Raw genomic sequence first — 24,511 nt, 5'->3', positions numbered from 1 at the left:
TACCAAGTTAACATCTGTTCAACTCAATGACCTTGATGGTCCAAAATGAACAAACTCCTTGAAAATGGATTTATGTATATCAAATTTATACTCTAGCATCTACAGACAGCCACTTGTCAAAGAGTTTAACACCGAAGATGGGTTAAATTCTCTTCTCTATATTCTCTTAGAATACCTACGTATTTTTCTCTACCTGTTGTAGTAATCTAGTTATATGCGTCTGTCTCCTGTTCTTCTATACTACTGATATTATAGATTGAAAGTTCTTTACATAAAGGACATTTTTCCTATTCCTTTTGAATCAGAACACAGTATGCTTATACAATTTAATTGTGATATATTCCTTTGGGTTGTGTTACAATATTTATTCTGAGCATGATTAACAAAAATAAATAACTAAATAATAATGTTTTGCAATGTGACCCATCATTTTGACTATATAATCTAAATACAGACATATTTAAGGGATCACTGATCACTCACAGGTATACATAAATAATTATTTGCAATCATATTACTTTCACCTTTTCTGTAATAAAATGTTTGGCATATTTCAACCTAATTTCACCTCTTTACTGATTTTGAAAAATATTTTTAACAAATATTAAACATTTTTTCTAACTTCTACATGTTTTGTTTATAATTTTTCAAATATGTTGTTATTATATAATCTGGCGATATTTGATTCATTAAAGCAACCTTGGACATGCAGTCCACAGTCTCCATCTTTCACTCATCAACTGACTGTTTTTCACTCTGTTATGTGTATATACTCAACCCAGCTCAAAAAAATATTTATCATGTTATCATAAAATCATGCAAGGTTCAATGGCACAGGTTTCTGTAGGTATTAATGGCTTATATTTGTGAAGCGTGTATGGAATGCATTACACTTGGGATCATGATTCCTGGAGGGAAGTTCATTTTGAGCTAGAGTTGAAATATAAAAGCTAGATGGAAATATCTCAGAAGAAGTCTAGATCCCAGACCCACTATGAGGCAAATAGGTAACCACAATGAATAGAAAAGTTAAAAGATTTCATGAAATTATAAGGGGGAAACAAGTGTGTGTGTGTGTGTGTGTGTGTGTGCGCTATGTGCGAGAGAGAATGGGAGAGAAGGACATCAGACAATTTTAACTCAAACCCAATTTATAAAGTTTATAAATTTATTTTTATAAATTTATACTATAAATTTATAAAGTTGAGCCAGGAATAATTTCCCCCTAACATATCCAAAAAGTATTAATTCAATTTCAACATTTAGATTTGTATTTCTTAAAAATTATTTCCACAGCAACAAAAACAAAAATAAACAAAAACATCCAACTAAAAATCTTCTATATATGAAAGCAAACCATCAAAAAAATGAAAAGGCAACCTACCAAATAGGGGAAAATATTTGTAAATCAAATCTTTATAAAGGATTACTGTCCAAAATATATAAAGCTCATACAATTCAACAGCAAGAAAACAAATAATCTGATTTTAAAATGGACAAAAAAATCTGAATTAACATTTCTCCAAAGAAGGCATACAGATAGCCATCAGTCCAATGAAAAGATGTTCAACATCACTAATCATCAGTGAAATGAAAATCCAAAGCACACTGAGGCATCGCCTCACACCTTAGTATGCTATTACCAAAAGTATAAGAAATAACAAGTGCTGGTGAGAATGTGGAAAAAACCAACCCTTGTGTACTCTTTGTGAGAATGAGAATTGGTGCATCCACTGTAGAAAACATCATGGAAGTTCTGTAAAATATCTTAAATAGAACTATCATATGATCCAGCAATTCTACTTCTGGGTATTTATGCCTCGAAAGAAAAAGAAAACAAGGAAGAAAGAAAGAAGAAAGAAAGAAAGAAAGAAAGAAAGAAAGAAAGAAAGAAGAGAAAGAAAACTTTAACTTGAAAGAAAGAAAAGAAATAAAGAAAGAAAACTTTAACTTGGAGAGATACATGCACTTCGATGTTCGTGCAGCATTACTTACAATAGCCAAGATAAACAATAATCTAAGTGTCCATTGATGGATGAATGGATAAAGAAATTGTGACATACATACACACTGTGGCATATTATTCATCCATTAAAAAGAAAGAAGTCTTGCCATTTGTGACAGTGTGAATAAACCTTGATAGCACAACAGTAAGTGAAATAAGTCAACAGAGACAAATACCATAAGGTCTCACACACAGAATCTAAAAACAAAACAAAGCAAAAATCCTAGCTCATAGATACAGAGAACAGATTGGTGGTTGCCAAAGGCAAGGGGTGGGGATGGACAAAATGAAGAGGGTCGAAAAGTACAGAATTGAAGCTAAAAAGTAAATATCCTTGGGTATGCAATGTTATAAAATAAAGTCCTGGCTATGTAATATACAACACAGTGACTATAGTTAATAATACCATATTGCGTGTTTGAAAATTATGGGGAGAGTGGATTTTAAAAGATCACATCAAAAGAGAAAAACTTTGTCTAATTATATATGATGACAGGCATTAACTAGACTTATTGTGGTAATCATTTTGTAATATACACAAATATCAAACATTATTTTGTACACCTGAAAGAAATATAGTTTTATATGTCAATTATAGCTCAAATAAATTGAAAAAAAAGAATAATAAGAATAATATTATGTGGAGAAATCTTGAAGTCAAAGAAGAAAACTCTTACAAATTTCTTAGGTAAGATGTTTTAAAAATGATGAGATATAAAAATGATATAGTTTTGATGCAACATCAGGATACATATTTGGATAATATTTTTTTAATTGAGATTTTTTATTTAAAAAAATTATAATGTTTATTTATTTTTGAGAGAGAGACAGAGCGTGAGCAGGGGAGGGGCAGAGAGAGAAGGAGACCCAGAATCCGAAGCAGGCTCCAGGCTCCGAGCTGTCAGCACAGAGCCCGATGCAGGGCTCAAACCCATGCACCTTGAGATCATGACCTGAGCTGAAGTCGGATGCTTATCCGACTGCGCCAACCAGGAGCCCCTCTAATAGAGATTTTTAAAATCACAAGAAGTCAATACAGTATATTAGAAATAACATTTAACTTAAAATCAAGAATCTTAGGAATCTTGGGTTACAATTCTGACTTTTCAATATTCCACTTGTGTGATATTGGACAAAGCATTTTATTCTCAATGTCTGAGAGATAGAGGGAGAGAAAGAGAAACTGATATTGCATCAGATTTCTTCTGCCCTAATTTCCTCACCAGATGTTCTAAGGAGCAAATAATATATAGCAAGAACCTAAGCCACATATCTACAATGAATCCTACAGATCCAAAAATACATTTCTAGACATGTGAGGTAAAATCTGTACCTCAAAGTTTGCAATGAACTGATTGTGCGTTCTGAAATATATATGTTGAAAGAAACCTTAATCTTATTATGATGGTTTTCAGAAGTGGACCCATTGAGTGATAATCAGATCATGAGGGTGGAGCCATGAAAAATGGGAATAGTGCCATGAAAATGGGAATGGAGCCATGAAAAACGGGAAAGAAGCTAGATCTTAGAGTATACAAGCTCGCAGTATAAGATTAGCAAGTTTGGGGATCTAATGTACAGCATGGTAATTATAACTAATAATATTGTACCATACACTTGAATGTTGGGGAGAGGAGACATTATTGTTCTTATCACACACACACAAACACACACACACACACACACACACAACTGTTAACTATGTAATGGGATGGATTTGGTTTCTAATGCTAGTGGTAATCAGTTTGCTACATATAAATACATCAAATCAATAGCTGTACACCTTAAACTTATATAATATGTTGGGTCAATTGTATTTCAGTAAAGCTGGGGAAGAAGAAGAAGAAGAAGAGGAGGAGGAGGAAGAAGAGGAAGGGGGAGAAGGAAGGGGAGGGGGAGGGGGAGGGGGAGGAGGAGGAGGAGGAGGAGAGTGTAAGAAGAAAGAGAAGAGGCAGCTGCCTCCATCAGAGAACAAGTTAGCCCTCTCTCTAACATGTGAAGATACAATGAGAAGTCACCAGTGTGCACATTCAAGAGGGCCCTCATCAGAATCTGACCATGCTGGGATCCTAATTTCAGATGTCAGTCCTCCAGATCTGTGAGAAATAAATCTCAGTTCTTTAGAAGCCAAAGATAGATACATAGGTGATAGATGATAGATAGATAGATAGATAGATAGAGAGAGAGATAGATGATAGATAGATAAAATTTCTTATCCTGGCCTCACTTACTTAGATGTTTCCACATGAGTGAAATCAATACTGAAGGAAGTTTAAAAAAAAAAATTAACGTTTATTTATTCTTGAGAGAGAGACAGACCATGAACGGGGGAGGGTCAGAGAGAGGGAGACACAGAATCTGAAACAGGCTCCAGGCTCTGAGCTGTCAGCACAGAGCCCGACGCGGGGCTCGAACTCAGGGACTGCGAGATCATGACCTGAGCCGAAGTCGGCCGCTTAACCGACTGAGCCACCCAGGCGCCCCATGGAAGTTTTGAATTTGATATCTAACTCCCAGTATTTTTTTTTTATTTTTTTTTCAACGTTTATTTATTTTTGGGACAGAGAGAGACAGAGCATGAACGGGGGAGGGGCAGAGAGAGAGGGAGACACAGAATCGGAAACAGGCTCCAGGCTCTGAGCCATCAGCCCAGATCCTGACGCAGGGCTCGAACTCACGGACCGCGAGATCGTGACCTGGCTGAAGTCGGACGCTTAACTGACTGCGCCACCCAGGCGCCCCTAACTCCCAGTATTTTAAAGGAATTTTTAATTTAGTGTGAGTTGAAAAATTGATTTAGTTTGAATGTTTTATTTATTAATTTAGACTTTAAATACATTTCTAGAAAGTGGAAAATGTAAATATATAATCCATAATTCTACTATCCTGGCATAAATTTATTGATGATCCAGGTATTTTAAATCTTGTTTTTATTTAATGCTTTATTTCTTTTCAACGTTTATTTATTTTTTTGGGACAGAGAGAGACAGAGCATGAACGGGGGAGGGGCAGAGAGAGAGGGAGACACAGAATCGGAAACAGGCTCCAGGCTCTGAGCCATCAGCCCAGAGCCTGACGCGGGGCTCGAACTCACGGACCGCGAGATCGTGACCTGGCTGAAGTCGGACGCCTAACCGACTGCGCCACCCAGGCGCCCCTTTAATGCTTTATTTCTGTCTCACCTTGTTACAGACATGAGCTCATCTCACTTTGAATTTTTTGTTTAATTTTAAATTATAGGTAATTTCAAAATATTATTGTACTATCTTATTGATAGAACTCTTCCATAATGATATCTTTTAAGAATATTTCATTGGGGTGCCTGGGTGGCTCAGTCAGTTGAGTTCCTGGCTGTTGATGATTTTGGCTCAAGTCATAATCTCCTGGTTTGTGAGATTGAGCCCCGCGACGGACTCTGAGCTGACAGCACAGAGCCTGCTTGGGATTCTCTCTCTCTTTCTGCCTCTCCCCCACTCACATGGTTTCTCTCTCTATTTATAAATAAATAAATAAACTTAAAAAAAAGAAAGAAAAAACTAACACTAATGTTAAACTTTACACTTGATCTTAGCCAAAAGGCCGAGAAGCGATTAATGTTAAACTTTAAAAATAGGAGTGAAATATTATGGAGGGCATAAAATTGTTACCAAAAATAAAGTTGCAAGAAGCACAGACCAGATACCGATAGATACATTACTTTAAAGTGTTCAATCTCAGCAGATAGGAAAAAATAATGATTTATCACAGTTCACTTATCAAATTGCTGACACATTTTTATTTAATAATAAGTAGGACTCGTGTATTTTCAGGATAAACAGATATTTATAAAGTTGCTAGAAAATCATTAATTTCTACTCCTGAAACTAATATTACTACTATATGTTAATAATTAGAATTTAAATAAAAACTTGAAACAAAAAATATAAAAAACAAAGTTGTTGAAAACCAAATTTGTAAAATTGTATTTTTGAAAACTGAAATTAAATTAACAAAAATTGAACAAAAGAAACTTACAAAACTCCCGGATTTCCCGTCTTAAATTCTATTTCTATGGATATATATTGAAGACATAATAGATAGATGCAATGTATTCTTGGGAATTACTTCAATTGGAAAATATTTAAATTTCAAATACGGATGATTTATTTAATAAATAAATAAACTCAGCTACTCAATAAGATACTATGTAACTATTCACATAAAATATTAAAAGTATTAATAGTATGAAGAAATGATAATAACTTATTGAAAAACTTGGTAGATAGCACATGAGTCCATTTTTTTAAAGTATTTTTTATTTGAGAGAAAGAGAGCAAACAGGGTAGAGGGGCAAATGGAGAGGGAGAGAGAATCCCAGGCAGGCTCTGCCCTCAGCACAGAGCCAGATGTGGGGCTTGATCCTACAACCCTGGCACCATAACCTGAGCTGAAATCAAGAGTTGGATGTTCAACAGACTGAGCCATCCAGGAGCCCTGAGCCCATTTTTAAGTAAAACAATTACACACATCCATTAAAGCATTTTAACAGTAGTTATCTATGAAGTTATCCCTAACCAAATATGATTCATGATATTTAAAATATATTCACGTTGTTGTATTTCTCAAAGTTCCTAATTAATACTATATTATTTTCATAATAAAAGATTTATTATAAAATATTTTTATTCAGCTATTTTCTGAAAGCTTGCATGATCTGTGCATCTTACTAACGTGGCATGGAAAGGAAGTACTTTCTCTCACACTGAGGAAGCACTGTCCCCCCACCCCACATCTTCTCCTCTCCTAGATGCTGATAAGAATCCTTAGTGTATATGTCTCATCGACCTTCAGAGATTACTTTTGAAAATAGAATTTTATGTCAGTACATAAATTCCTTGTCAGTAAAAATGAAACTGTGTGTCAATGGATTTCTATTCCAGATGACTGAGCAAATTACCAGCTGTGTGACTTTAATATCTCATCTTCATTTCTTGAGCTTCAAAATGAGAGAGTGAGAGAAGATAATAATCTCTAGAATTTCTATTACTGGATTCTCAAGCTAGATAGTAGCAGTATGAGATTTTTCAGTTGTTAGATACTTTAAAGAGTGCTAAGACATATATCTTTCTGTATGGATCCCTGAATATCAGGAATCTCTCTATGGGATACTTCACATGTATGAGATATTCAAGTTACAGGACATTATACATAATCACATAATAATTATATATATATATATATATATCACGTAATAATGTGATATTATATATTATTAACACAGTGATGTTATTAAGTTAATTTCATTAAATATTAAAGAAATATGAAAAACTTCTTTCTGAAAAGCTGCAACCCATCCAAAAATACCAATACGTACAAAGGTAACTTATTCTCACATAGATGCCAGAAAATCATGTTAAATTAATAATTATAATTTTTGATATTCTGAATAATATGAAACTATATTGCATGTTTACTTGATTTTTTAAAAATTTGTCTGTTGAGTAGTAATTTTCATCTGCTAGTCTTTTTTCTTTCTTTCTTTAATTTGGCCCAGCTCTTCTCTAAGCTGTCTATTCATTGCCTCCCTAACTTTCAATTAAGAACTAGCAAATATTTTCTTTGGAAGAGTCCTGATGACATTGGATGATCCTGATTCAAATTTATGGGCCAATACATTAAGATTAGAACTTTATTTTTTTTTTTATTTTTTTTTTCAACGTTTATTTATTTTTGGGACAGAGAGAGACAGAGCATGAACAGGGGAGGGGCAGAGAGAGAGAGGGAGACACAGAATCGGAAACAGGCTCCAGGTTCTGAGCCATCAGCCCAGAGCCTGACGCGGGGCTCTAAGCGAGATCGTGACCTGGCTGAAGTCGGACGCTTAACCGACTGCACCACCCAGGCGCCCCAAGATTAGAACTTTAAAAGTGAGGGTAACTTTTTTTTTTCTTTTTGCACGCACGCACACACACACGCGCAGTTATTTAAATAGCTTTCACTGTAGTTTATTTTAGATATAAACTGTATGCAATTTCAATCTCTATTTTAGTACGCTATTGGAAAGCATGAGGGAGAGCATGATAGAGAACTTGACCCTGAAGAAAAGTATGGCTAGGGAAAATTTCCCAGTTGCAGAGCTTTCAAATGACTCTTAAGGAAGGTAAGACTCCAATAAAGTTTTTAAGAACACAGTGAAATAAAGGGTAGTTCCACAATCATACACAAATGGTTACCATTTATGTGTTATGGACATGTTAAGATTACCAAGGACTGGAGGACGGAGGGGAGGAGGAAGAACAGAGAGAGGAGAAAGGAGACAGAAGGAGGTACAGTGAGAAAGCATGGCAAGATAAAAAATGAATAAAATGAAGCCTGATAAAAAATATGGCAAGAGACAAAGTTTTAGTTGCAGAGTTTCCAATTCACTCCAAAGATCAGAGTTTTCTGTAAAACTATTACATTTTAAGAGTTTCTTATTTTTCCAAAATCACCTTCTTTGGTGCATGTCTTGCTACATATATGCCTGAGTGAATGATGTGGGGAAACATTAATAGAAAGGATCCTTGTCCTGTATCTGAGTCGAGAACAAGGAGACAGAGAAGCTGTGGAAATACACAGTAAGTACAATTAAGTGGAGAATGGAGAAAATTGAGAGTCAGAAATGGCCACATTCTTTTAAGCTCCAAATATCCTCAGGTATCCTGGGAAGGGCACTGAATTTCCCACAGGAAATTTTCTCAAAGGACTGGGAAATCATGAAAGTCTCAATTACTCAAAATCCCAAACCTGTTTTTAAATATGTCATTTATTTTTAATACCTGTTTTATCTCATTTCTCTTTGTAATTGTATTTTTCTCAGGTTTTAAATGTCTTTTCGACTCTTCTCCACTTTGCTGTACACTTCTTGGTCTTCACAGTTCAGCTTAAAATGACAACTTTGATCAACTTTCCTGGAGAACATATTTTATAAGATAATAATGATGATTGTCATTTTATGAATTCATGTTAAATTTGAGGTGTAAGAAATCTTGGCAGTTGGAAATGCAGGAGTAGGCCTGTAATAAAGATAAAGACAGAATACACTGATGAGAAATATTTTACATAGAGGTGACAGTGGAAACTGCTCGTGTGCAAAAGATCTCCAAGAAAGTGAAACCTTTAGGAAGTATCCAGAGTAGGAAATCAATTTTGAAATGAGTTTTGAGATACGTACCTTGAAAATCATTAAAATACAAAATTCAGTACAATACATGTCTAGTATTTAATATACTTCACAGTGCTAAAATTATTTGGAAATCAGGAATACATATGTAGTAAATAGAAGGAAACTATGAATACTCAAAAACTAACTTCCTCTACCAGACTAGCTAACATATATAAGGCATTATTTTTTTTTAATGTTTATTCATTTTTTACAGAGAGACACAGAGCATGAGCGGGGGAGGGGCAGAGAGAGAGAGGGAGACATAGAATCTGAAATAGGCTCCAGGCTCTGAGCTGTCAGCACAGAGCCCCACGCGGGGCTGGAACTCACAGACCGCGAGATCATGACCTGAGCTGAAGTCAGGCGCTCAACCGACTGAGCCACCCAGGTGCCCCAATAATGTGTTATTTTTTAATTGGGATGTAACAGTATTTTCTTTATGCATATTTATAGATTGCCACATGATAGAAAAATAGGAACAATCATAACGGTTTAAGTAACTGGTGCAAATTTATGCCCAGTGACATCTATTTCTGTTGTTTCATTAGCATATTTGGTTTCAATGCCATTTTGAAATAATACCCAATTGTGTTTCAATCTTTTCTTTTTATTTTTTTCTTTATTTTGTTTGTCTGTAGGGAAAGTAATCATATATAGTTTTTCTAATCCATAGGCATATTAAGAAGACTGCACAGAGGCCTGGTATGTGTTTAGGGCCCTGGTACATGGTTTTTTGAGGCTAACATTGTTATGTACTTCTGTAAGTAGTCATTTTTATTTTAAATGTGCTGTATTTTAATTTCCATGAAATGAAATAAATCATTCCAATATATTATGTCAATACCTTTCATTTAAAAAGACTAGGATTGTTTTCTCTGTTTTATACGGCAATAATTTGATTTTCAGATAGAATATATTACATTAGAAATCATCACAATTTTCATAAAAGAATCACTGTTCTCCTAATGCAATTTCATCAAAAATAAATCTTACTAAATAACATGATGTGCTGTACTATAGTTTTTCTTAACTTCCAAACATGCAACATATTATCCTAAGAATATTACATGATGTGCAATTCTAGCAATGTAAATTTTTTTTAAGTTCAATATGAATACTGATTTTCTCCAAAATTATTTGGCATGTTGAATAATCAAAGCTACTTGTTGTTTAATAAGTTTTTATTACTAATATAATAAGCTATTATAATTTAATAGTATACTGTAATGCAGTTTAAATAGATCCTGGAAATAAATAATAAATAAATAAATCCTGGATATAATATTAATAAAATAATTAATCTTAATATAAACAGGTAATATTTCATTTACTAATATATATGGCATTAATAACATTACAGTCATATAATTATACCATAAGTATACTAATAATTCATATTAGTATTATACCATAAGTATACTAATAATTCATATTAGTATACCCAGTTATATAATATAAATCCATTTGTAAAGTGGAATAGTATAATCAACACTTACCATTTTTACATTTTGGCAATTATAACAGGGAAACGTTTCTTAAATATTATGGAAAAGTTGCTATCTTATGATTAAGAACGCAAGCCAATCAATCAGGAAATGTTAAGGACACCCCAAAACATCCTTAATCTTTAAGGTGATTTCTTTTAAGTCAACAATGTGTTATATCATGATACTGAGTAGTCCCCTTTCAACACCGGTGAAACACCTCTGTGGTACAAGCTTTTGCTCTAAGTATACTTCTAAGTAAATGATTGTTTCTTGATGGGGAAGAGGGGAGCCTAAAAGTAGGGAAAAATGCACAGAATTTAAATGTTATAATTCCTATTGATATTAATATAAACTTGAGGTTTACATTTTATATTAATATAAAATATAATATAAAGTATTTTATAGTTTAATATTCTAAATAATTAAAATAACTTATTGATATAATATCAATTAATTAATTAATTAATAATTAATCTCCATCAATATTTTACACTATTACTTTTAATATTGCCATAAATATTAATAGACTATATTATTACCATTCATGTAAGTATATAGTAAATATATATTTTTACCATGTATAATATGTATTTTAAGACGTATTTAAGCACATAGAAAATATGGATTCTGAATCTCCAGATTTCTCATGTATCTATCTACCTGTGTAAGCAATAGTAAATTCTCAATAATATCTATTTTTATGACATACTATAATATACATCCATTAACAAAAATTGAACTAGAACTCACACTGAAAATGTTTTGAGTTACTGTATTATTTTATTGTTTCACTGTTTTTCACGGGAAATGACAATGATATTTACAATTTATGAAAACTATACCAATATAGCAATGCAACTTATGACATGGCATTATTTACGTAATTTCACAAAAATTTGTATCTTCAACCTCCCTTGGAGTCATAATTCACAATAAACTCGTAAGTGTTTTCTCAAAATCAGATATTTTATATATGAATTATGTTCTTTAAGCTTTAAAATTATCCTATAGTGATATATGTGCTGATTTAAATATATACATTTGCATTTATAATCTTTATAAACAAAGTAAGTAAATTTCTATGACCAGAGTGAGTGATTCTTACTGAATGCATTATCTTCACATAAATAACTGCCACACTATTTGTACTATGGCTGAGCTCACAGATGTGATATTCAATATGATTAAGTAGTACACATTTCAATTATAAGGGATGAAGCAAGGATGTGTACTGGAAGCTGGTAATGTGTATTTTTAAGAAATCACAAAGAATGGAAAGGAGGAAGACAATGGGAGATGTTCACATTCCTTTGGGTTGTGAAAATTAATAGTTTGCATGTTTATAAAGGCTTTACTTCTTTATAGAATATGAATACAGATCCAGCCTCTGCCTCAATATTAGAACATATGTAGTAAAATAAGGACAAGAATAACTCATTAAAATATGATTAGGGTCACTGTTTGATTTTGCATAATCAATTTGACTATTGAATTATGCTAAAGCTCAGGATTCTTCTCTGTGTAATAGGTAGTTCACCAAAGGAAAAATAAGAGTCCGTTAAATCAAATTTGGGGAGTTGGTGGTTTTCTTCCTATTATCCCTGCAGTGAATGAAATTCTTAACTGTAGGTTCAATCAATGCTGATGCATCGCTATTGACAACTCTTTGAGGGGTCTTTAACTCCCTATTTCAACAAGGTAATGAAAGTAAGTACTGAACATGATTTGCTTGGAGAGGCAGTCCACCATGGGCCCTGCACAGCCTTGAGGAGTGTGCCAGATGGCCAGGTTTCTCTGTCTTCTGATACTGAACAGTTCTGTGTCTGGTTACATAGTCATCTAGTAGGTCAAGACAACTACAGTGAGAGCTGCTTACTCTCCAGGGGAAAGTAGACTCACTTATTTCCTGCTTGCTCTGGGGTAGGCTGTTTGCTTAAAACCGGTGGACCTTTGACCCTGAGTTTCTTCAGCTATTCCAAAACTCACAGGAAAGTGGGGGGCCTGCACTGGGGTCCATCAAATCACTCCATAGACATGGTGGACAGGGTAACCAGTGCATATATGCTGATACTCTACTAGCTATTCTGTACTTTTTTCCTCTCTGATCCAAGAGTTTTATAAGTATCATGTTAGTTTGCAAGTAGGATAAGATCTCAAACCCTTCACGAGTTCTGATATAATTGACTTCTTGACTATAAATTTTACCAAAATTTAATTTGAGCACAAAATATAAATATATGTCATTGTACAGTTCTGATGAAGTTTCAAACATCTTTTTAATATTTTTTCATGAATAACATTTCACCCACCAGTTGGTACTATGGCTCAAAATACAATCATCTGGATGGCACTGTCTTTTTCATTATTGTAATTTTGCTAATCACCTTCTCCTTGTTTCTTATCTTTTCCCACATCTACATTTGTGAAATTTTGCTTTCCTCCTAAATTCCTAAACTCTCAGACTTTTTCACCTGTTAATGGTCAAAGTTTATTTTTGGTATTCTTAATAGAACTACTTCTCTCCAAATCAGCTATTCTATATGATTTACTCTTAATGTCTTTAATATGTATCCTAAAGCTTATTTATTACTTGCTTATTCCTACAGCTTCCTTCTTACACATTTACTATTTTTATTGGATCTATGATTTCTGCTGTACTGTGCTATCTACTTTATTGTGTTCTCTCTCTCATGGTAGATATTTTGCAGATTAGCCTTTTCTTTCTTGAAGTCAAGGCTAAAATCAAATTCGCTATTTTGTAGAACTATGATTATATTAAACACCTTGCACCTAAGAATCAACATAAGAAGGTGTTTTCTCTAAGCATAAGATATGAAAATATTAATTGTAGATAACATGTATATCCTTACCATGTAGCAGAGGTTTTACATTTTTCTGAATAATAACTTCTATCCTTATAATCTCCACACATCTTTAAGTGAATTATACAGGCAGTACCTGGTAGAATTAGGATTTAAACTGGGGCAGACTGGCTCAAGTATTTAATCTCTTAACTATTAGGCTAGAAGGCATTGGTTTGATGAGTTAGTAAATTCAAAAATTGAATTCCAAGGTCAAATTTTTCTCATTACTCTTATGGAAGTAGCATCCAAATTAATAACTTGAAATTTGGGAACCTGTCTTCATTACAACCAAATTTTCCCCAACATGCCACCAACAGAAGCACCTACTGGCAACATTGTTGTCACTACATACCTAAAATTTTCCTTATTATTATCCTTTGTGCTACTATCTTAGAAAAGAATGTTCCCTTCTGATATAAAATAGAAGGGTGTAGTGGACAGATGATAGGGAGTCTTCAACCATCTAAAATTTCTTGACTGACCTTGGACTAAGTTGCATTCCTTGGATTTTAGTTTCTTTCACCGAAAGTCTCAGATAATAACATGTACTTTATAGGGTTGTTGTGAGCTTTAAATGGCACTGCTATTTATGTAGTGCCATGTAAGTATTCAATAAATATTATTTCTTTCCCTTCCTTGTAAAGTATATCATGGATTGTTATTTAATATCCAACATCTGTTTCAATTTCACGCATCACTGCTCTTCGGTGTACAAAATGGGAAACTATAGTACATATTTATTAAATTACTACAAAGAATATTAAGTTAAAGGCTAGATCCTTTATTATAGTGAATTCCAAGGTGAATTCTTTGTAAGGCAAATATTTTTTTTTTGACAAGGGGAACCTTCTCTTTCATTTTCTGTTTTTTAAAATTATTGAATCAGCTTTAGTAGAAAAAGGCATATCAATAATAAATTTTCAATAGTTGAAATTGAATTAATGAGAGCAACTTATTCCAGCGAAACAAACATATTTTTCAAGTGAAATACATAATTAAAATGAAGGATAGGCTTTATAATTTTATTTTTATTACTCCCATAAATTTTTCATCCTCTTTTATTAAACAGAGCTTTGGTGGTAACTTCTAAATGTCCTAAGACAAAATCCATGTCTTCCTTTTAACCTCAGAGTTTCTATTGAAATTAAACTACCCACATAGGCCAATAAAATCAAATGGCTTTTAATATAAAGCTCTTAAAAATATAAAGAATAGGAATATTTTAATCTATTGGGATTTCAGAACAGTGAGCCAAATTAGGACTCTACACAGGCTAAGCTCTAGTGTGACAGAGTATTAGTCTACAGAATTAGATAATCATATCCTCATGATGTGATTCTCCTCTTCCCAAATTCACAAAATAGCTTGTCTACCATCAATATCTACCACATCAGAAAAGTATTAATCTAGAGAAAGTGGGGTACTGGAAAGAAAGAACGTCTATGAAGTCAACTGAGGCCCAGAGAGTTAGTATAGTCTCAATCCAAAACAACAATTCAATTTTCCATAAATAACAGAATAACTGTTTTACTTGGTCACAGATACTGATTTTAGAACTGAGAACTGGAATTTTATATAAGATAAGAGCAAGTGTATCACCTGGAAGTGTGAGTTGGGCTTTCACAAACTGGTTATCCATGTGTTAGTGACAACCTTGAATCAGCACAGATAGCATAATGACCCAGTCCAGCTGTCTCCTGCTTTATTGCTGCCACTGGGTAGTAGATAAAGACAAGTAGCCTCACAAATTTTCATTCATCCGTGGCCCCAGCTGAGAAACAGGGGTGCCACATGTCTCCAAGAGATTTGAGTAAATTCCTTTTAGTCTGCCGGAATGTTGATCCAGAGAGGAAGGGCTCTGGATCTTTGCCATTACATAACATTGGGCTTCTACCTGGGATCTTTAGCTATACAGGAAAGTCACAATAATGCCACTTTGTTTCCATGTTAAGATTGCAAAAAAGCTCCATAATTTATTGGGTCACTGAATGTATCTCTGCTGATGGACAGCTCCATCGGACATCTCTCAAAGAAAAGGCAAAGCTTTTTGTAGCACAGTCTCCAGCCAGAAAGGAGGAAAAAGCACATTTTGCAATTCATGATAGTATCAATTGTATGTTACATATTATATTTCCTACTACAAATACCACATATCTTTACTATATATTGTGTGTAACATATTATATATTTACACATGGAATATATACTATATATCATACAATTTAATGTATGCAACATATTTTATGACATAGAATATGATATATACATTAAATTTCATATTGTATACACTAGACACTTGTATATGCATTTTAATTCATTTAATTTCTTACAATATTGTTACGAGTTAATAACCATTTTCCAAATCTTACAGATGAAGATTGAGACTAGCTATGCAGAGCACATTATTCTTACTTCCTATGCCAAAAAAAATTACAGTTAAAAATCTGAGATAAAGGTAAATACTATTACATCACATATAAATTTATCTGATATTAGTTGTGTCAGGAATAACTAATGCCTAGATGCTAGTGGCACTCAGGTGACCTTAGCATGGCATTTAATCTTCAGGGCTACCCAACGCATCTTAATTTTCTGTCGCTTGGAGGCACTCTTGCACCATAACACAAAACTTTCTGGCTTTAAACTTGGTTTCTTATGAGCCTCAAAGGTTAGGACAGAGGCTTAAACCACACCACAAAATTTGGAAATAATTTCTGCATACTTCTAAATCAATAATTCTGGTGAACAGAACCCATATTTTCTGGACTGGTGTCACTATTCAACTGTGTCCTAAATATGGAAACAACAAAAAGATCCCAAGTTCTTCAAGTTAAGAAAATTCTACCCCTTTCTCCCTTCCAGACAAATGCTAGTATGCAGCCTAGAGCCTGGAAACAGGAATTTAGGCTGAGCCCTGGATGTGGTGGTGCCTGCCTACAGACTGTGGCGCCCGCGGCCTGAGATGACTGTATGCTTGACTGAAGCAAAACGGATAGGAAGTCCAAACAAGGAATCCATCCGAAGAGCCTGGACTTAAATGTAGAGGTAATGCATAAGGTAAGATATCAGAAACCTCACACCTTCGATGGCTTTGATGGGAGAGTGGGAAATCGAACCCAGTGGGCATCCTGGAAGGACTATAGCTGAAGGACATTTTTCCCCATCTCACTGGCTGCAGATGGTGAGCGAGCAGTTAGGGAGCTAATGGAGCTGAAACAGAATTAGAACTATGATTAACAATTGTAAACACAATTCAAGTTTTAGTGTTATTAATACTATCCACACGTAAAATGTAGGAAAATTAACTTTAACATATTATTCATATGAAATCATTTTTAGAATCATATACAACTAAAACTCAGTATTATACCAAAATGCACTTATTTTTTAGTAAAAACTTACCTTATTAAAGTTAATGTGGCATACCTATGTATTATATGCAAAAACACTAGAATAAGATTCTTTTGCTCTTGGTCTTGTCACCACCTGACTTCGAGTTGCCCAATTTGGCCCCACTGAAAACGTTTTATAATATTTTAACTACAAAATGCACTTGGGATCTCTGACCTCCTGGTGGCTTTAAATACTGTGGTTTCCAAAAAAAGGCACACCCACAATAAAATACATTTTTTAATTGATCGGAGATTGTATCTCCTTTAAATGAAATAGAAGAAAGAGTATTGTTCTTAAAATGTTTGATATAGTGATTTCTCGTAATTGTTTTTCCTCCCGCTGTAAGAACATGGCTTAACAACTGTGATGTTTGATGAAAACTGAAGATTTTTTTAAGTCAAAAATAAATAAATTGGAGTGGTTACTCAGAGCTACAACAGCTGTGTTTTGATGTTTATAAGCACAGATGTTAGATGTTTCCAGATGGAAACAAGGTTGTCAGTCTTCAATTTCCTCGAAAAAGAACTATATAATGACGGGTAGTTAAAAACCAGTCTCATAGTTTTTCCATGATGCTAGTCATGAAATGCTACAGTTTGCTTGCAATATATGTCTAATGTAGCTCTCTGGTGGTATATTTGGTTCAAACATTTGAAATGGTCTATCCGTTTGATATTATTCCACATCAAATACTGACAAGAATGTTCACAGCAGTGTTTCAATTAACGTCACCATTAAAAAAAAAAAATCTTGGATGTTACTTAGCTAGGTTATGGCCATGGGACTTAAAATATTAGCAAATAGAATGTGAGAACTCCAAGAACTTCACATATTTGAGTGATTATGTCAATCTCCTCAATATTTGACTAGACTGTTTTTATAAATGGTAATAGTGGGTAATACCTATTGCATTTTACTTTGTGCTCAGCAGTATGCTGAATATTTTATAAACAATTCTATTTCATATGCAAACCTTGCAACCATACTATGAGGAAGCTACTGTTATCCTCATTTTCCAGGTGAATAATTGAGGTTTAGAGACGTTATATAACTTTTCAAACTTCATAACAACCAAGCACATGATGCACTGAATTTCAGATCCAGAAATCCTGATTCCTCCGCCCAAGTTCTTAACCAATATCCCTCCAACCTCCAATTATGCTATGTTTGTGCCAAATATGATCCTACTTCATAATCAACCCAACTGTAGGAGTAAAATAATATTTTTCTAAATCATTAAAGAGAGGAAACTAAAACATAGAAATGATAGATTAAGAATAACAAAGATCATGTCAATGTTCCAGACCCAAAGTTTCTAAAAGTCCTCCTTGCAAGCACTCTAAAGCTGTAAGTTAAGAGTCCCAGAGGTCTCCATCATTTTCTGTTTCCATATGAACAAGGAAAACCCCTTTTTAACACAAATAGGTGGCCAGACATGCTTAGTCTCCTTTGACCTACCCTCAGAATACCCAGAAGCTAAATCACTGATCAAATATTAAGGTAAAATGAAGATACTTTAGATATAAAATTCTCCAAATTTGCCTGCTATGCATTGTTTTTTGCTTTTTAGTTTTATTTCAGCTTTCTTGAGATATATTTGAAAAATAAAATTATAACATATTTAAAGTTTACAACATGATGATTTCATGTATCCATACACTATAAAAGGGTTTTCTCCAGAGAGTTAATTAACATGTCCAACACTTCATCTATTTCCCTTGTATTTTTTTTAAGACTTTACACATAAGCAATACCATGCAGTATTTATCTTCCCCTGTCTGGTTTATTTCACCTAGCATAATGCCCACCAGGTTAATCCATGTTGTCACAAATGGCAAGATAGTCTTCTTTTTTAAGGCTAAATAACATTTCATTACATATGTATGTGTGTATATATATATATATTTTTTTCCTTCATTGGTATATTCATAAACAGATGCTTAGGTTATACCATACCTGTTATGAACAATTGAGTAGGAACAGGGGAGTAGAGATATCTCTTCAACATAAGAGATGTCTCTTCAAGACATTTTGTTTCCTTTAGATGTAATACCCGAACGAAGTGACATTGCAGGATCACATAGCAATTCTATTATACTTTCTTGAAGAACCTCCATACTGCTTTCCAGAGTGGTGGTACCAATTGACATTCCTATTAACAATGTAGAAGAATTCTTCTTTTTCTTCATCCTTGCCAGCATTTGTTATCTATTATCTTCCTGATTATAACCATCCTAATAGGTAGGAGGTGATAGCCCATTGTGGTTTCAATTTGCATTTCCCTGATGAGTCATGATGTTGAACACCTTTCATATACCTGCTGACATTTGTCAATATCTGACCTTTTTGAAGAGGCTAATTCTTTTTTTTTTAATTTTTTTAATGTTTATTTATTTTTGAGACAGAGAGAGACAGAGCATGAACGGGGGAGGGTCAGAGAGAGAGGGAGACACAGAATCTGAAGCAGGCTCTAAGCTCTGAGCTGTCAGCACAGAGCCCGACGCGGGGCTCGAACTCACGGACTGTAAGATCATGACCTGAGCCGAAGTCAGACGCTCAACCGACTGAGCCACCCAGGTGCCTTGAAGAGGCTAATTCTTAAAATAAACATAAAGGAACTATCTAATCTTTGGATCAGAAAACTTTATACAGGTATATTCGAGGTACTAATCTAGAACTTTTTTGAATAATTATATGGTGCATATCTTCACCACGTTCTAATTACCAAAAGCTACATTATTAAGTAGGAAAATGATAACAACAGAGAAAACAAATATTCCAGAGTATTCTTTGAGTTACTTATTAGCTTTATAGTGCCATTGGAAAATATTGAGGTTGCTAATAACACAAAGCAAAAACACTACTCATGTTTAAATCCCCAGGGTTTCACTGAATGTTCAGAAATACAGAAAAATGAACACAGCCTTATTAGAATTTCCTGATGATATTGGTTGTTCCTTTATCCCTTATGAAAATAAAGAAAGATTGGGAAGAATTTTTTTAGCCTTCATACTTTCAATATTAATTCCTACAAGGTTTGTATCTGTTAACAGGTATGACCCAAGAACTCAAGTGTAAGACCTTAACCTTGGGCATATTATAAGAATCAGAGACCCAATACTGGGCAATAAGTGAAATAACTTTTTAACTTACTTTGAGTATCATGAGTATCAAAGGCTAAGAATGTTCAATAGAAAGCTTAAATACCCAACATTTGGAGTTAATTATATTCTTGTACTAAACAATTTTCAATAACAATGGATAAATATTTGATTATATTTGAACTCATGGAGAAACCAGTTACTTCATACTCTAGGTAAATAGCACCCCCTAGAAATGTGGCATTTCCAACTTGCACAGCTATATTTGGCACCCTTTTATGTAGGAATGTCAGTAATAAGAGAGTAGGCAAAAGTGAAGTCTCTTTTGTATTTACGTGGAAGACACTGTAACAGATGATAGGATAAAAGGAAAGGATTGTTCGAGGAAGCATTAATATTAAGAGCAGTATTCCTGAAAGGTATGTTTTATTAAAACAAGTTCCCACACCACAGACAGCCTTTATAATACTTGTATTACAGCATGCAAAAGGTAAATGAAAGATGAAAGCCAAACCAGAGAACATAAGGTGATGACACAGAAGCTCTGATAATTTCTGGAAGTATGGAGTTGGAGATTTCTTGAACTCATGTAAACACACACGTGTGTGCACTTGTGTGTTTGTGTGGTTTGTCTCACGTGTCGTCCTTTCTTATTCTGTTAAAAAAATGCCAACCATGTCTCGAATTCAGGAGATGAACAGGATCCAAACTAGAATACCTGATTCATTCTCCAAGGTTTAGTGAGTATAACTAGTGGGAAAGGTTTTTCCTGACAGGCCATGAAATTGTTAGTGTGAATTCAGAACTACCAGCAACGTATTCTAATGCAGATAGCCTTGACTGCTCTAAAATACAGCTAAAATAACCTAGGAAGGAAATCATAAAAGACTAATGCAGAGAGAATCCTGAAGACATTCAGTTTTCCAGTTCCATTCAACCTCAGTATCACCTTTGCCCTTCCTGGATATGTGGACCAATAAATCTCATTTTGAACTTGAGCTAGTTTGCATTGACTTTCTGTCAGGTACTACTAGAGAATAGTGGCTATTACAGAGGACTTAATTCAGTGGTTGGAAGCTATGCCTCTGGCTCTATAGGCTTTCAAGGAAAATACATGTGTGTATAGGTGTGGGGAGGTTGGGGAGTGGGGTTGCTTCTTGCTAGCTCTTAGGCCCAGAGAGCTGGGGAAAATATAAGTGACCCAGAAAACCAAAAGATTATATGCAAACATATTAGAGCTAAAAAGAAAACCATACCGAGCTTCCTATGGTTGCAGAAAATTACAGAAATCTCAGGAAGAGGCAAAGGGGTCTGGCACTCACAAAAATAAAATCATGTCGGGTGAATGTTCTAACCCTAAAACCACATGCCTTGGTGAAGCACATAGTATTGGTGTTGAGTAGTGGTGTTGGTGGATATCAAGTAATTGCACTTGGAAACTCTTTTCTGGAGGCTACTATTGAAACCACATTTCATTATAATAATTGTGTGGATTGATATTCATTCCGAGTAGAGAAATCTGTATGTATCTTGATTACATGATATTTGTAAACTTGAAATTTTGTGAATTACTTTTATAAATTTGCATATGTGATTATAAAAGAACCCACACATTCAGCACTAGTTCAGAACTAGCACTTGGTCTTAGACCCAAGTAGAATAAAATGGATGACCACACTAATAACACAACTCTGATATATGTAAACTATTTCCCCAGGCAAGTAGACATGAAGTTGGTCAGATTTTCGTGATCTACATCCTTTATGCAGAAGCTAAAATAATGGTAGGACCCATTGTTTATATGTTACAAAGCGCTGAAATTGTGTTAATCCAATTCCTAATAAAAGTTAGAACGCTAACTCTTCTAGACGTCTCTCCAAATTATATGGGACCTAATATTATCATAAAGGGGAAGAATAGAAATTATCAAAATATACACCTCTTCAAGAGTTACCCGCTTGACAATTAAAAAATAATTTTGGTATTTCAATGCTTATCACAGTATACTTATGAAAATCTACTGCAGGATTAGAAAGTCTCATAATGTCTCTGTCAAAAATTTGTGGAGCAGGAATTTCAGACTAACAGAATGAGGGAAATACAACATTACAAGAGTTAAAGGCTGAGAATTTTTCAGAACTTAATGAAGATGTGACTGCTTATATTTCTGTCACACATAGGATCCTGAGCAGGAACTCTGAGCTAGGGCTAATGCAAGAACAACAGTGTTAGAGTATAGAGTTATAAACTCACATATAACACATATTTTAAAATAATAATAAATATAAGCATAATAGAGTTGTGGAGATAGTCCCCTATATCTAGACATTTTACCCTCTCTGAATCCACCCACATATCTCATTTTCTTGATTTTTAAATATTTAATGTTTATTCTTGAGAGAGAGAGACAGAGAGAGAGAACATGAGCAGGGGAGAAGCAGAGCAAGAGAAGGACACAGAATCCAAAGCAGGCTCCAGTCTCTGAGCTGTCAGCACAGAGCCTGACACAGGGCTTGAACTTACAAGCCGTGAGATCATGACTTGAGCCGAAGTCAGATGCTCAACCCACTTAGCCACCCAGGCGCTCCCACACATGTCATTTTCAACAGCTTTTATCTAGTTTTCTGCAACTGGTCTCCCTGCCTATATTCTTATTAACCACATATCCATTTTCTACTAAACACCAGGAATAATCTAGCTAATAAACAAGTATAATAGAGCTCACTCCTGTGATTTCACATAACCTTGAAAAATAAAAGTCCAAAGTCTCTACACAGTGTATTAGATCGTCTATGCCTGTCCATACTCATATCCCTATTTGTACTATTTATACTTGAGCTGTACTTAAATCCTAATGTTTCTTGGTCTCTAGACCATGTAATCTCCAGCCTCTTTCTGTTTTCAAGTATTCTTGCCATGGCCAGGACATACCACTATAGTGCCCTCTCCCACCTGCAACTCCACACCCCACCCCATCCTTGCCACACACAGAGCTGTCTCTGTTCAGATGTGTAAATAACCAAGAAGCACATGGCAGGCTTAGAAGGTACTCTCATTGTTTTGATGTTACCATGAGAACATCCCTTCTATAATATTTATGAAAAATGGCAGTGCCCTTTGTTTACCTCTCTAACCTGAAGGCCTTTTGGAAAAGGGATTTTATCAAATATATTTTTATTGATTTTAGTATTTTGAGTGTTTAAAACAGTCGACTACATGCTCAAAAGTCGTTTATCATATGAACAAACAAAGGAGCGTATCTTCTTATTTGCTCATATTTGTTTATGCACCAATATCCAATCGTACCTTAATTCATTTAGCAGATAGCATTAAAAGTGTGATCTGAAAACAATCTCTATTAATGTGAAATCTGGTACAGTGATATGAAAGTGTTCCAAATGATGTGAGAAGAACTCATGTATTGAAACTCTTCCAAGGTCTGTTGATGTTTTTACTCATAAAACATTACATAAGGATGCATTACTTAACATTTCTGAATCTCAATTTATTGCTATGCAAAATGTATATGCTCATAAATGTCTAACTTATTATTTTGAGAATTAAATGTGAAACATATGTTCAAGTTACTATCTTACTGGCTGACAAATGCATGTGCAAATAAATACCATTCTCCTTTCTTGGTTGAAATGCATATATCCAGATGTCTCCTCATCTCAAAGAAATAAAATTCCATGAAGGAATGTGATGGAGTGATATGGCAGAACAATCCTGCCACAGCCTCAATACTAGGTCAGCTCTATTTACCATTGAAATTTTAGTGAGACAATATATTTATTCATATTTTATATTGGTTTCAAGAGAACAGAGTAATATATCACAAATATTTAGAATGGAAAACCATCAGTTTCCTCTAAAGAATTATATTCATTTGTGGTAAACATTAAGCTGCTCTCTCTCTCCTTCCTTGCCAACTAAAGCCCAGTTTCATTTAGGGTCACTAATTCCCTCACCACAGGGATATATCTTGATGAATCTTGAGCAATTATAGTAAGCCCATTCTCCTCTACCAGATATTCATGTATCCACTTTCCCTTATAGCCAGGGGTGGCCACGTGGCCAAGTTCTGGCAAATACAGCATAAAGGGAAATCTGCAGGGCATAGAGAGTGGCTTGTAGGAAGTTATTGCTTTCTGATAGCAGACATATCATGAGGATAACTAATTTCTGCAGTCCACTTTTTTTCTTCTCTTTGAACACGATTTAAGGATGCAATAACAGAGGATAATTACAATGTTCATGTGATCGTGAAATAATAGAACAAATTTCAAGTCTCTGAGGATTTCAGAATAAACACATACGGGGTGTCTGGTACTTTAACTACTTCACAAGGCTGCTGTATCCAAACTACAAACAACTGCCTGCAAATTTTATGTGAGTGAAGGATAGGAAAATGTGCCTCCCACCCCCAGAATGTGCTGCTTGGGTGCACTGATTATTTTGAGCTGTAGGCACTTAAA

The 24,511-nt window shown here is 34.4% G+C and overlaps 1 long non-coding RNA gene and 1 pseudogene across 2 annotated transcripts in view; one reads left to right on the top strand and one right to left on the bottom strand.

Moving 5' to 3' along the window:
- Positions 1–24,511, top strand: part of LOC123599213 — a 72,340-nt gene that overhangs the window by 26,250 nt on the left and 21,579 nt on the right. The window contains exons 2-3 of one of the 2 annotated variants that reach the window (XR_006713045.1): positions 16,402–16,596; positions 20,514–22,449. This is a non-coding gene — a long non-coding RNA (uncharacterized LOC123599213). Of the gene's footprint in view, positions 1–16,401; positions 16,597–20,513; positions 22,450–24,511 lie in introns of those variants that run through there. The other variant, XR_006713046.1, reaches the window with a different exon arrangement.
- On the bottom strand, positions 5,446–5,596 carry LOC123582350 (annotated as a pseudogene).

The sequence above is a fragment of the Leopardus geoffroyi genome, chromosome A1 (genome assembly GCF_018350155.1).
Source record: "Leopardus geoffroyi isolate Oge1 chromosome A1, O.geoffroyi_Oge1_pat1.0, whole genome shotgun sequence".
Lineage (NCBI taxonomy): Eukaryota > Metazoa > Chordata > Mammalia > Carnivora > Felidae > Leopardus > Leopardus geoffroyi.
The sequence above is the reverse complement of the archived record's forward strand: the minus strand, read 5'-3'. Positions and strand labels throughout refer to the sequence as shown.